Source organism: Ips typographus, linkage group LG14 (genome assembly GCF_016097725.1).
Source record: "Ips typographus isolate SLU linkage group LG14, UJ_Ityp_2.0, whole genome shotgun sequence".
Classification (NCBI taxonomy): Eukaryota; Metazoa; Arthropoda; class Insecta; order Coleoptera; family Curculionidae; genus Ips; species Ips typographus.
The window spans coordinates 5,782,864-5,798,201 of record NC_138435.1 but is presented as its reverse complement, the minus strand read 5'-3'; positions in this window follow the sequence as shown (position 1 = coordinate 5,798,201).

The window sequence follows — 15,338 nt, the reverse complement described above, 5'->3', positions numbered from 1 at the left end:
ATTATTACCACTGCTGCTGCTGCTAGAGCATATCGAAGAACGTTCCTTCAGTGTCCCTAGCTGCCTTTTTGATTATGAAGGGATGAAAACGTTTCAGATGATCTGTCAAGTTGCTAGTATTCCCACTAGTTTTATAATTATTTCCACATGTAAGACATCTAGCAAACTTTTTATCGTTGGACTTCTTGAAATATTTCCACATCATTGAGATTTTACGGGTAAGTCTGGGAGCAGTGCCAGCTGAAGTAAGACTTCAGTTCCATCTTCAGTTACATTTGTTGAATTAGTTCCTCTGGTAGTATTAGGGGAACGAGAACGTGATCTGGTTGCCCTTGAGGGTGAGGAATTAGGTGTAGCTTAAAAGATAACGTTGCTCATAGGTTTTTCCTATTCAAATTTCAAAGTTATATCAACTATTACCATCATCACTATTCCTTGGGGTGTTATTACTGGTACCGGTACTTAAAAATGTATCCAATGTATCCATTATGCCATTACCATAAAATGTATTCCCAGGTAATTGTAATATTACTAAATAATAAATAAATATTAATATTTTCGAATAACGAATAAATCATAAATAAAAAGGATGTCAACTGTCACTAGTGTCGTAGGCTCAGTCTGTTGTCTCTCGTCAGTCACTTGTCAGTACTGTCGGTAGTGTCATGACGTATTCGATAGGCATGTTTAGAGCAAAACTGGTGTACTGTCATACTGTCAATGACATTTAATAGAGCAGGATAGAAACACAATAATTTTGCACTAAATTTGTCAATCGAAAACGATATCAGTGTTCACTACTGTTGACCAGGTAATAGCCTATTACCTAATAGGTATTCCAACTACCACGCTATCGTCGCTATCCTATATATCTATAGCCAAAACTATCGATATAGTTCGTCGTCGATAGTATTCGATCTCTAATATTTATGTCTTCTGAAGGCTGATTAATGGCCGAGTATGCATTTCTCTCCATTTCATCCGGTTCCCTAGGGCTTAATCCACTGCCGGAGACATCGCCGATTTGAATTTTGCGAGCAATGGAAACTTTCTTGGACACACTTTCTTCTAGATACCCTCTAGCAACCTTCGTTGATTCCCATCCACCAAGTTCTCGTAAATCCAATATATTCCCTCCAGCATTAACAAGAAAATTTGCCAAAGATCTTCTAACGCAGTGACCAGTATACATATTAGGATTTTCAAGTGAAAGATACTCAGCTAATTTTTGAGGTAGTTTAGCGAAGAAATGAATGTTGCAGGGCTGTACTGTACATTTTTCTTTTCTATATGATAGAAACAATCTTCGGTGAGTAACATGGGCTGGCCTTGACATTGCATACTTTCTAAATAAAAGCACAAGATTGACTTTGCCCTCAGATACTACCGTTTCTTGTGGGTTTTGGAGTCGGGAATAGTAACAATCAGCTTGTCCTCTAAAACGTCAACATCTTCCGTGGTCATCTTGGTTAGTTCATTGGTTCGGTAGGCTCCTCCAATTCCAATTAGAGAGGCCACTTTTAACATCAGAAACTCCTTGTCTGGAGCAGAACGTACAAATTCGTTGATTTGTTATCTTGTAAATACCTTTGATTTTTTTGCTCTATATCCGACGTTTTTCTTCTTGATAAATCGTATTAAAACGCCGTATTTGTCGATTTTCACTCTTTCCTTCAATTCTAAGGTCGCTCGTAACATGGAATATTTTGGCAATAAGGACGAAGCAGAATATTCTGCAGCGAGTTTTGCAAAATATGCTAGCAACATCGGTTCTTCTGCACCTCGAACATGTACTTGGTTTCGCCACACACAAAACTGTTCATATGCTTTCTCATACTGGACTTTCGATTTTTCTGGAAGCAAGTTCAACCTTATAGTGTTGGCTGCAGCCAATATATTATCAGGCATATCTAAATTTTGCATGATTTTAATGCTGACAACAAAAATTAATTGACATACAATTTTGTTGATTTTGATTTCGCATCGCCGTTGCCAATGATACGATAAAGCTTTGAATGTATCTGGATTATTAGCGATTTAACTCTCGGCTGTCGCCTCGTCACCTAGCAATGTCCACGGCTATTATAAATCGCATAATAATCCCGTTATATTAATAGCTCTAAATTGTGTGATAATTATTTGCTACAGATAGATTTTTGTGAAGATTAAATTAATCAATAAATAATTAATAATAAACAACTAAATAGTAACACCATTTCCATGGCAACAGTTGATGCAGGGTGTTCTTTGGTGATAGTTAGCTTAGAGGATTTTTGAATTTTAATTTGTCATAACTTTGTTATTAATGAATGGATTAATCGATAAAAAAATATATATATATACAGGGTGATTCCAAAGTTGGTGCTTTCCTTTCACCTGCGAATAGGGCGAATTTTTTTCTTTGACGCTTTTTGAAATATGAACAATAACGAAGATACAGGGTGTCAAAGTTTTACTGAAAAAATTAAAATTTTATGATTTTGGCCATACCACTTGAAGTAATTAGACAAAATTTTGTAGGTGTCAGTAGCTACGTGGAAAGGAAATTTTCCAAGAAACAACAATTTCCTTGCGTTTACCAGTGGCGCGCGTACGATTTTTTTAAAACATTTTCGAAAAAAAATATTACCCTACTGGTTTTTTTTCAACATAAAATTTATTATTGAATTCCTTGTAAATTCTAAAAATAAAACCCCTTTTATTATTTTTTGCTACGACGCACCGCTTTCGAGTAAAACTTTGACACCCTGTATCTTCGTTATTGTTCATATTTCGAAAAAGCGTCAAAGGAAAAAACTTATTTTTTGAAGCCCTATTCGCAGGTGAAAGGAAAGCACCAACTTTGGAATCACCCTGTATAATAAAAATTCTCCATTTTCTATCAAGCAAAAGTATCGTAATAGGACTTGAAAATTGAAGTAAATATTTAAAATTTTCTCCCGTGAGAGACATTTCATTCCTAGATGTTTTTAAAAAAATCATTGAAATCGGTTAATAACCTAAAGGTGTTTCCATTCTAAATGGGTCACACTGTATAAAAGTCACACCAAGCAAGAATTAAAAAATATCAGTAATGCAGTCGACAAATCGATTCTTGTAATAACGCGTGCTGCCAGTGCAAAACTAACAGGAAACAAGACGCAAACGGGAACTGTTACCGCAGACTGTGACGAACGGCTTGATCACCTGGGAGTTGTGTAATTGCTTAAGCAACCTGAGGAGTCGTGCGACCTGCGTGTAATTATGCCCACAGATTACAATGGCATTTAATGCATCGTTGAGAGACCTGATTAATTCTTGTAAAAAGTTATAAATTTTTCATTTAACGATAATAAGAGATAAAAGTTGCGCAACTAATATTTTCTTAAAAGAAATCTCAAAAAATAAAAAAGTACTTGAAGAGGCATGTGTAAAAATAACTGTACTGTCACGAAGGATAATAAATCAAAGTTATTTCACTTGAAAGGAAACATTAAAAATGTGGAATGTTTATATTACTTGAGCGGAAACATTAAAATTGTGGAATGCGGTCGGAGTGCAACTGCAATTAAGATGCATTTGCTGAATTTGCGAAATAATGTGGAATGTTTTCCAAGTACCGATGGTCGAAGGTCGTCACGAGTTGTCGGCTAGACGAGGCCAGGTCTGGGAGTTTTGATTGGTGGAACCAGTGTCTGGAATGCTATAAAAAGGAAGTTGTACCCTAAAGAAGGTTCAGTCAGTTCAGTCCAGTTCTGTCCAGTCAGTCCAGTTTTGCTGTGCACCACGTTGGTGATCGAACCGCAAATGTCAATTAGACATGTCCGTAACGCTCAAGTAAAGTTAATCGCGAACCGCGCTCCAAGTGACAAGCCTCTCTCCAAGATTCTGTCTTCTATAGAGATGTAAGTATGTTTATTGTACTTCTATGTTGTGTATTAATTTACGCCTGGTTTATTATGATTTTATTGGGAGTTAGTAACGTTTTCGTTGGGTTAGGAAACCTGTTATTTTACTAGTTAGTAAGTTAGGAGTTGTTAGGTTTAAGTACGTATTCAATAGAACTTGATGGTAAAGTTAACTGTGTTTTATTTTCACGCTGAAACGAGATCTCAGGCAAATAAGTTGAATTAAATTCAACACGTCACGCTAGTCGTGACATATGGTGGAGGCGCCTACGTTTCAGGGTGGAAAAAAACATAATTTTTTTTTTTTTTTTAAATTTTAATCGTTCTATTTAAAATGGGGGGTACTTCATCAAAAGAAGAAGAAATAATTATTTCTCAAGCGGGTAATAGCGGCGGTATTTCTAATACAGCGTCTCAAGAAAAAGATAATTCATGGTCGGCTAAGGAAATTTTGATTATTATTTTTCTGTGCATGGGGGTGTTAATGCTTGTGTATTTTAGCGTCAAAAAAATTATTAGTTTGATGAATAAGCAAATTCGCAAAGAAATTGCTAGAAATAATCAAATTGTTTAAGGAAATCGTTTAAATTTTGTCCAAAAGCTTGAAAAATCGAAATAATTAAAAATACTGCCAAACATTTCGTATTAATTTTTCATGAGTGAACCAAGTGACAAATCACGAGTACGAACTCGCAGTAGAGCTCAAAGTGTATCAGACAAAGAAAAATTTGTTTTGCAACAAGCACTAGCCCAAGGGAAAAACCCCGAAAAAGTCTTAAAAGAGTTGAGAGAGTTTAAACCCGCACATCATAGGTCAACTGTCGGTTCCTCTGCTTCTGCAGGTGCCCCAGAAGTCGACAGAACAACTTCTATTGTCAGTGTAACAAGTAGTGAGGACGAGAGCCCTTTCGAAAAAACTGTCGTAAGTGCTCAAATTGAGACCCCGCGAATTCGAACAACAAAAGCTTCGACTTCCCAAGTTCAGAAAACTAAAGATTCCAAGGCAGGATCACGATCCCCAGAACAGTTTTTTAAGCCAAGAGCTTCATTGAGTAGGACTCCGCCTAAACCGCGAGAATCAGAAGAGTCTTGGCAAGAAAGTCCCTTAGAAGTGGTAGTGCCAGAGCCTACCTTATCCCGCCCCACAGATTTGTTACAAGGTTGTAATAATCCTTGCCCACCCCCTGTAATTCAAGAGAGAAACAGTGAGATACGTCCTAACAATCCGGCAGCAATGGCTAACATGACTTTACAGGTAGCTTTGGCTGAGCCAAAAACTCCAGCCACACCAAAGTTTACATGCCCACCTACATTTAACCCATCTATAGACTCTCCCATTATTTTTGTGAATAAATATGAAAAAGCAGCGATTGCAAACAGCTGGTCGGAAAACCACAAAATTTCCTACTTAGCAAATTTCTTGGAAGGCCCGGCTCAGACTTGGTTTGATGGTTATATTAACGAACCGGCAAACCAGGCAAAAACATGGACGAATATAAAAACGGACTTTTTAAAAGAATTTTCTGGAGAACAGCCATTGAGAAAACTAAAGTTTCGATTAAATACACGAAAACATCAAGACAATGAGGATGTTAAAAAATATTATTTTGATTTACTTGCGTTGGCAACGGAAATTGACCCGACAATGTCTTTTGACACGTTTAGGGACCATTTTGAAAATGGTTTGCACCCATCCTACTATGAAATGTATTACTTGCTGAGTTCAGGTAATCAAAATTTTAATGACTTAAAACAGCTAGTGTTAAAGCTGAGTGACATTAAAGAGAGAACCCTGGTAAATCAGATGACACGGGATACGGCACTGCTTTCCGTGTCCGATGCGTTAAATAACGAGAATCAAATAGTCAGGAGCGGACCGGGAAATACAACGAATTTTCCACGAAGAGATGGCAATCCAAATAGAAATCGAGTCTATTATAATAGTAATAGCACAAGGAGAAATTTCGTAGATAACAGGAATGTCACCAGTAACGGTCCGAACAGAAATTTTGTAAATTATCGTGGAAATTTTACAAGAAATACGCCACCAAGGAACAATGCCGTGAATAATGGTTCAAATAATGGCGGTCAACGGCCATATTACCAAAATCGGAATATGCAAGGGAATAGAAATAATGAGTATAGAGGTCCAAACTATGGAAACAGAGCACCTTACCGAAATCAAGGTAATAGCTATTTACCGAATACAAGAACACACGATGGACGCATTAGATGCACTAATTGCAAAAGAATTGGGCATGCATCGTGCAACTGGAATGCAAACAGTTCCAGAAATAATTCAGATAACCGTCGAAATGATCGGGTATACCAAAACCCAAACGAAAGAGGACAATTTCGTCAATAGGAAGCCCTAACGAGATTGTCCACCTGTCATCAAAGGGCGTCAAAGGAGGGTTATTGTATGTGCGTTTAAAAGTAAATAATCAAGAAAATGTAAATGTCGTTCTGGACACCGGAGCGTGTAAAAATATTGTGGATTTAAATTATATTAATAACATGTATCCTTTGGAAAATGAAGTTGAATTAATTACGGCAGGCAGTTACCCTCTTACACCTATTGGAAATTCACAAGTGACGATTGGAGTTAATAATAAAGAGATACGCGTTGAAGCATTAGTGGTAAAAAATTTGTCTAAAGCTCTAATTTTGGGACATAACTTTTTGACGACGACAAAGTCAGTCATTGACTATAATAACAATAAAGTGACATTGCAGCATGGTTCGGACAAATTAATCCTAAATTTTGGAGATTATGATTCAACTGAAGAATGCGAGCCACAGCAAGATTTGTTCATAAACATAGCAAACGAGCCAACAGTAAATTCCCTAAAAATTACTGTCGCTAACGATTACGTGTTGAAGCCCGGGAATGATATAATTACCCGATTGAACTTGAACCTACGACCGTCTGACTTGGCGGAATATTGTTTTATTGAGAAAGACAGTTTCTTACGACCGAGAAGTCTTATTTGCGTAGGATTACCGTTTTTGCAGAATGGACATTTTTATGTTAAGCTTAAAAATGTCGGTCATCGTAGAATTTTTGTAATAAAAAATTCCACGATTGGTAATCTCGAGAAAACAATTAAAATGGACATGACAAAAATTCCAATTTGTTGTATTAATGAAACCGAAAATGATGAAGAAATAATTACCATGAATGACCATAATCTAAGTAATATAACAAACTCAGGAATACATAATAAGTTGCAAACGCTACTTGCGGAGTATAGTGACGTTTTTTCAAAAACACCAAAATATATGGGGAGAACTGATGTGATTGAACACGAAATTGACGTAGGAAATGCTAAACCTATAAAACAAAAACCTTACAGAGTAGCACAAAAAGAAAGAGAAATAATAGATAATCAAATAAGGGAAATGGAACAATACGATATAATAAGGCAAAGTAACTCGCCCTGGGCAAGTCCCGTCGTATTAGTACAGAAAAAGTCTGGAGAGACGCGATTTTGTGTCGATTATCGCAAGTTAAACAATGTAACAGTAAAAAATTCGTGGTCAGGATCTAATATTGAGGATATTTTGACTTACTTAAAAAAACGCCCAGTATTTCTCATCGTTAGACATGTATTCGGGTTATTGGCAAGTCAAGGTAAAAGAAGAAAGTAAACCACTTACTGCCTTTACGGCGCCAGGTCATGGATTATGGGAATTTAATGTAATGCCTTTTGGATTGTGCAATGCCCCGGCAACATTTCAACAGTTAGGGGACGTAGTGTTTAGAGATTTAAAATGGAAAGAAGTTTTAATTTACATGGACGACATTATAATTTTTTCTGAAACAATAGATGAACATTTTGAAAAATTACGTAAAGTTTTCAATAGACTTCGAAGTGCAGGCCTAACATTAAAACCTAAAAAATGTGAATATCTAAAAGAAAAAATTAATATTCTTGGTTATACAATTTCGACAGATGGAATTTTTCCTGATAAATCAAAATTAATTTCAATTGAAAATTTTCCAAGGCCAAAAAATGTAAAAGGTGTACAAAGCTTTTTAGGACTTTGTAACTATTACCGGAAGTTTATAGAAAATTTTGCAAAAATTGCACGTCCTTTACATGATCTAACAAAGAAACAAAATAAATTTGATTGGCAGGACATTCATGACAAAGCGTTTGAAACACTAAAACAGAAATTAATTAGTGAACCAGTGTTGGCACATTTTCAGCCAAACAAAGGGTGTGAATTAAGGGTAGATGCATGTAAAGATGGAATAGGAGCTATATTATTGCAGGAAGACACAGAAAATAAGTTACACCCTATCGCTTACGCAAGCAGAAGTCTTAGCAAAGCGGAGAAAAATTATTCTATAACTGAATAAGAAGGATTAGCAGTTATATGGGCACTTTCATACTTAAGACACTTTATTTATGGTAAACCTGTAAAAATTGTAACTGATCATCATGCTTTATGTTGGCTAAAGACATTAAAAGACACAACAGGTCGTTTAGCTAGATGGTCATTAAAACTGTCGGAATTTGATTACACGGTGTGCCATAAATCAGGAATTGCGCACAAAGACGCTGACTGTGTAAGTAGATATCCGGTACTGCAACCAGATACGGATAAACACGACGTTGAAGAAATACCAACATTTATTTTGGATACTCGTAATATTGAAGAGTTACAGAAAAAAGATGAAAAAATTTCCCAAATAATAATGACAATCAAAAACCCGGAAAATGCTACAATTGGTTTACGTAAGCAGGCAAAGAACTTCAGGATTGAATCCGAAATTTTATACCGAGTAAATCCGAATGATTTAGGTCGAGATAAGCTATTAGTAATACCGGAACAGTTAGTGGGAGAAATTTTGTATTCTCACCATTCGGAACCGCTGAGTGGTCATTTGGGAATAGCGAAAACGCTATCAAAAATTAAGCAACGGTATTATTGGCAAGGGTTGCAAAAAGATGTTGAAAATTTTGTTAAGGGTTGTCCAGATTGTCAAGCTAGAAAAGGTCAACAAAATCAAAAGCCGATAGGATTTTTACACCCAATTCCTGTGGGAACACCATTTGAAAAGGTAGGAATTGACCTTTTAGGCCCTTTTCGCCGAAGTAGCAATGGTAAAACCATGATAGTGGTAGCAACAGACTATGCAACACGTTGGGCAGAAACTGAGGCGTTACCGAGTGGAAAAGCAGGGCCCGTAGCAAAATTTATTTTGGAAAAAATAATTACGAGACATGGAGCGCCTAAGGAATTATTAAGTGACAGAGGAAAAGTGTTTCAATCAGAGTTGGTGACGAAACTATTGAAAGAAATGGGCACTACAAGCCAATTTACAACGGCATATCATCCAGCGACAAATGGTCTTACGGAGCGATTTAATAAGACTCTTGCAAATATGTTGGCAATGTCCACCAACACGAATCAGTCAAATTGGGACCAATACTTACCACATGTAACTTTTGCCTATAATTCAGCGAAACAAGACAGCACGCAATTCTCACCCTTTATGCTAGTATATGGACGAGAACCTATTTTACCAACTGAAGCGAACATTATGCCGCATACTGAATCTCTTGATAGCAATCAAATGAGGGAAACTAGTCTGGCAATACGTAATTTTGCTGCTGAAAACATAAAAAGACGACAAAACATAGATAAACTTCGTTATGATTGTAAACATCGACATGTGGAGTTTAATGAGGGTGACCAGGTGAAAGTTTTCACTCCAATAAGGAAAGTCGGGAAAAGTGAAAAATTGCTGCTTAGATGGTTCGGACCTTATTATATAAGACGAAAAATGTCGGACGTGGACTATGAAATACAGAAAGGCAGATCAGACAAAGCAAAAAGAGAAGTTGTTCACGTAAGCAGAATATTACCCTATTATGATCCCTGGACCCCAGAATGCACGCCTTTATAAGAAAAAAAAATGGGAAAAACACACAAAAGAGACAACTTTGAATAACTAAAGAGTATATTACTATTAAAAGAAAAAAAAAAAAAGGAAACAAAACAAACGAAATAAGATAAAATAATAATAATAAAGAAAAAAAAAAGATAATAACAATAATAAAAGAGAAAAAAAAATACAATTAAAATTACACACTTACAAAAAATACAATAAAATTAATAAAAATTGATAAGAAAAAAAAAAAAAAAAAAAAACCTCAGTAATGGTGGTGGTGGAAGTAGATCCGGTGACCAGTACCATTTATGGTTACCTGGTCACCAGACCACCAAGTTGGAGAATTGTCTCCTGAGGTTGTCTCCTCAACATTGTTTTCCGCCGTCGGAGCAGGAATCCCGTTCGGGAGCCGCTCTTTGCGGACCGGGGGCGTCGATGGCCTCGATGGTATTGGTGACCCCCACGCAGAAGTGTTGGATGTGGGTGTAGGATAGGTAACACCCTGGTGGCGCCCAATGGACGGTGAAGCGGACCTGGCACCGATGTCCCTGTCATTCCCAGACCAAACGTCGGCGAGCCTTTTACCAGGGCGGCGCATCGTTAAAAGTCTCCGGAAGTGCTAGAGACGGCAACCCCTTCCAAACCCAGTTTGGTTGACACTTGAGGGGCAAGATTGCGGATCTTTAGTTTTGAAAAGAACAACAAATTGGATTACTTTATAATGTGAATAACAAAGCCAACAAATTTACTTACGGTTCATGATGAAAACACGAAAAAAAAAAAAAAAAAACACTACTGCACTCAAATGGAGTAACAAGAAAAAACGACTGCACTCGCGAAGGCACACAAGAAAGTGACTGGAGAGGAAAAAAGTGAAGGACCGTTTCGTCCATAAAATGACAAAACTGCTGTGAATGCAGTGCTGTATAAGTAAAATAAATAAACGATAATAAGGCACCGTCTATCCCTAACTGACATAAAGATTGTAACACTTTGTATACAAAGTAATAATTTTGTTGAAGTGGAAATATTACGTTTGTTGGGTACAAACTTCACATACCGAGTGGTACCTAAATTTGAAGTTACTGAGCTCAGGGATTTTTATTCTCTTATCCGCGTCTGAATTTAATGGCCAATTGAAAGATTCACGAACGGATATTAGTCTAATTTTCCGCAGTTACACCAAAAGTGTGTAAAATGATTATCTAAGCGCGCGTGTTACAAGTTATTTGACTACAATGGAAAAAATGATATAATTAAAATGGCATACTTAAACAAAAAATACGAGGGACGTAAAATATATCGATAAATGCCATAGGTGCCGAACAAGTAAATACTTGAATAAATATAAATGTCAGGGGTATGTGATAATGGGGGGATAGACAGATTAAAATAACGAGTTTTCGTTTTATTTTGGTGTTGGATATTTTTGAATATCAGCATAATGTATTCGGTCGAAACAAATGCATCAAATGAATAATATGCGACCGCACGCGTAAAAGTGCTGACATGAAATTAAGAGAATATAAATAATTACATCGCTGTGATTTGCATTTTAGTTAGCGAAGTACCGTGATAGTACCGCGAGTGCGTTTTATTGAAAAAATACCGATCGAGAGTTTATAAAAAATGGAGTGGATTGTGATGTTTTTATATTATGCCCGATGTATTTCGGACATAAATGTCAAGTTACATTTATATGACATGGCTTTATACCATTTATGGGAGTTACATCAAGAAATACAGCGACCAGGAATGGTGTATTTGGGAGTCACAAAGGCGTTACTAGCACTTTGGACCCAGATAATTCACATGGAATACCAGATGATACATATTGATTTATTGACGAGACAAGGAAGAAACCCTACGGAAAGATGTGGTTGTGCAATTTGCGCACCTCCGAGGGTGCCGTTCTATCAACCAAGACAATTTTGGGAAATTTGGGGAAGTCTGTTTGTGGATGGTTGCGCATGCAATGTTTGTTCGTTCAGAAGGAATTCACAATTCAGGCGGCGTGAACTACATGAACCTCCCCGACCCCATTTACCACCAAGAATGATGGGACATCCATTTAGGGTGCCATCAAGAGGTGAACCTACATTAGTTGAAGTGCCGAGGGTGACTTTGCGACAGAATTGGAACCCCGTTGAGCCACCACTAAATACAGCAAACATGACAAATTGGACTCGGCAGGTGACTGCCACGCCTCTTAGAAGACAAATAAATCGTACACGTGTACGTGGTACGGCACCATATCAAGTGCCTATACGTGAGGAAAGAAATGAAGACCAGTTGAACACTGGTCAGGCGAAACCCGGAGAGACCCAAACCAAACAAGACAAGTGAAACAGTTATTGTTCAATATTTTATATCAATATTATATACTATATATTTAAAGTTTATCTATATAATAATGACTATTGTAGCACGAAGAAAATAAATGATATTTAACCATTTTTCTTGTTTAATTAAAGGTAAGATGGGTAAAGTTAATACAGGCGTAATAAGTTTTAAAAGGCGTCAAGTACGTCACTGTTGTAATATGATAATGATGACACAAGCGTCACCCTGACCTACCTCAAAACCGCTGACAAGACAAAATAAACCGAGTATAGGTTGTTTACACTACTTAGGTAGAGTGCATTTCAAACCATAGGGTCATTAGACAACCGTAAATTTTGTTTTGTGTTTACGTTTTGATAATTTACTTTCTTATTTTTGTTTACAGATAATCTAGGGAAGAAGCAATCAAACGTTATCGTCAATTTATTTTTTGTTTTTGGATAAATAAAGTATTTCTCCGCATGGATTTGAAATGAAGTTAGAACGTTCAATGTTCCAGTTTTTAAAACAACTTAGTTGATATGGAAATTGGGACATTAGTTAAACATATGCAGAAGTTATTGGCAATCGGTTTGAAGTAAACCAGTGAATAAAATTCACTCGGTTGAAGGTTATTAATTTGATTGAGATATAAAAGAAATTTGCGTGTAATATTATATATTATTATATGTTATTATTAAGCCTTAAGTAACGCATATTAACCTTTGTTCTTATTTTCATTACATGTAAAAACCGCTTGAGGGAGCCATAAGAAGCCAATGTACTAAATGGCGCTGTGCAAAGCCAGTAATGGACGACCAGTAAAGATGACATTTAACCTTATCACCAGAGTCAACCACATGATAAAAATGAAGCCTAAGCAGAAGGGACTATGGAATGGACATTGCTAGACTTCAGCTACTGGACTATTGGGTGACCAGTGAAAGACGATGTGTTAAGTCATAGACAGGGCAATGTATGATTGTGACAAACATTTTTGTGCGAACAATGGCGCAATATAAGTCGCAACATCAGAGCTACTTATATTAGAGTAAAATGGTGCGTATTTAAGGGCTACCCAAGGTTTCAAATGTGTTATGTTAATTTAAGGGTTACTTTAATGATTAGGATTATTATAAGTTTAAGGTACGACGAAGCGATGACGTAAGATGGAGAAAGTAAGCTTTTTAGAAAATATATGATAGAAAAATAAAATTAAAATCAAAATATTCGCTTACTCCATTTTTTCTAATACTGTTATAATAAGATGAATTTTATATAAGGCTAGCGATAACTTAGATTAATATTTAGAATTGTCAAATGTAGGAGTTACCTCTCTTAATTTAAACTGGAGGACCAGTTTCATGGAGAAGGGGCAAATGTCACGAAGGATAATACATCAAATTTATTACTTGAACGGAAACATTAAAAAATGTTTATATTACTTGAGCGGAAACATTAAAATTGTGGAATGCGGTCGGAGTGCAACTGCAATTATGATGCATTTGCTGAATTACGAAATAATGTGGAATGTTTTTCAAGTACCGATGGTCGAAGGTCGTCACGAGTTGTCGGCTAGACGAGGCCAGGTCTGGGAGTTTTGATTGGTGGAATCAGTGTCTGGAATGCTATAAAAAAGAGGTTGCACCCTAGAGAGGGGTTCAGTTCAGTTGAGTCCAGTTCTTTCCAGCCAGTCCAGTTTGCTGTGCACCACGTTAGTGACCGAACCACAAATGTCAATTAGACATGTCCGTAACGCTCAAGTAAAGTTAATCGTGAACGCGCGTCAAAGTGACCAGCCTCTCTCCAAGATTCTGTCTTCTATAGAGATGTAAGTATGTTTATTGTACTTCTATGTTGTGTGTTAATTTACGCCTGGTTTATTATGATTTTATTGGGAGTTAGTAACGTTTTCGTTGGGTTAGGAAACCTGTTATTTTATTAGCTAGTAAGTTAGGAGTTGTTAGGTTTAAGTACGTATTCAATAGAACTTGATGGTAGAGTTAACTGTGTTTTATTTTCACGCTGAAACGAGATCCCAGGCAAAATAAGTTGAATTAAATTCAACACGTCACGCTAGTCGTGACAATATCTTCAATGTCAGAAATCCATTTCTCTATAGGATACTTTTTTGAACCATCAAAAAGTTTCACTGACTCTTCTATATCACGAAAAGACATGGAAAACTGGGCACAACGGATTTCTGGGTCAGTAGAACAAACAGAACTACGATCTTCATCATCTGTCGCCTTTTTCTTAGTACCTACAACGCGCTTAGTGTTTCTTTCGTTTATACTGTTTGCATCATGGTCATCATTTTCCTCGTTTTCGTCATCATTTTCTTCATCTTCCTCTTCATCTTGTTTTTCTTGAAAAAAGGGTCAAATCGGTCAAACAATTGCAAATTTCTTTGATTAATTCATCTTGTTGAAGCTTGTAATCGACGGGTAAAATGTTTGCAAAACTGATTAAGTCACTGGTAGAAAAATTGTCTTTTAGATATTTATACTTATTGGTCAAATCTTGACTATCTAATAGGAAATTAAATCCGCTAAACTCCTTGAGCTTCTTCCTAAGTGACCTACCATCACCTTCTTGTTCATAAATAAATTTATAGAGCTTTTTGATAACAGAAAACTGGGCCGTCTTAATATTTTCTGCTACCGCCACGATATCTCCGAGAAAAACCACGTTTGAGTTCATATAAAACACTAATAAGTCTGAATAAAAGTTCAATATTTTCATTAAAGTCCATAAAATAACTGTTCAAAATCGTCAATAATCGTTAAGTGAAAACTCAGATTGTTTTTTTTTTTAAACGGCCAAAAACACTTTAAATCCTCGTTTAAATTGTTGTAAAAACCTTACCTTGATTCTTCATTTATATATTGAACGGTTTTCTTTTTTATTTCGTCGTCTTACGTCTTCAAATTAGCCTGAACGAATCCACAAAGCAACCTTGGTGATTTTCGATACAGCACCCGTCGTAACTTCAGCTTGAAAAATTGTCTTCTTTCTTCTTATCTTCAAAATCTCGTTCAAATCTCGGTTGAGCCCCCAAAAATATGTGGGTTGTTGTGGATAACGCAAAGACACACCCGTAAAACAAAATAACTATATTGAGGAAATGGTAATTATGATAGAAATTAATAAAACGTTCGTCGTTTAGTAAACGTTTACGCGTCGTTTCGTCGTTCAGTTCGTACGTCTTACTACTCACTGTC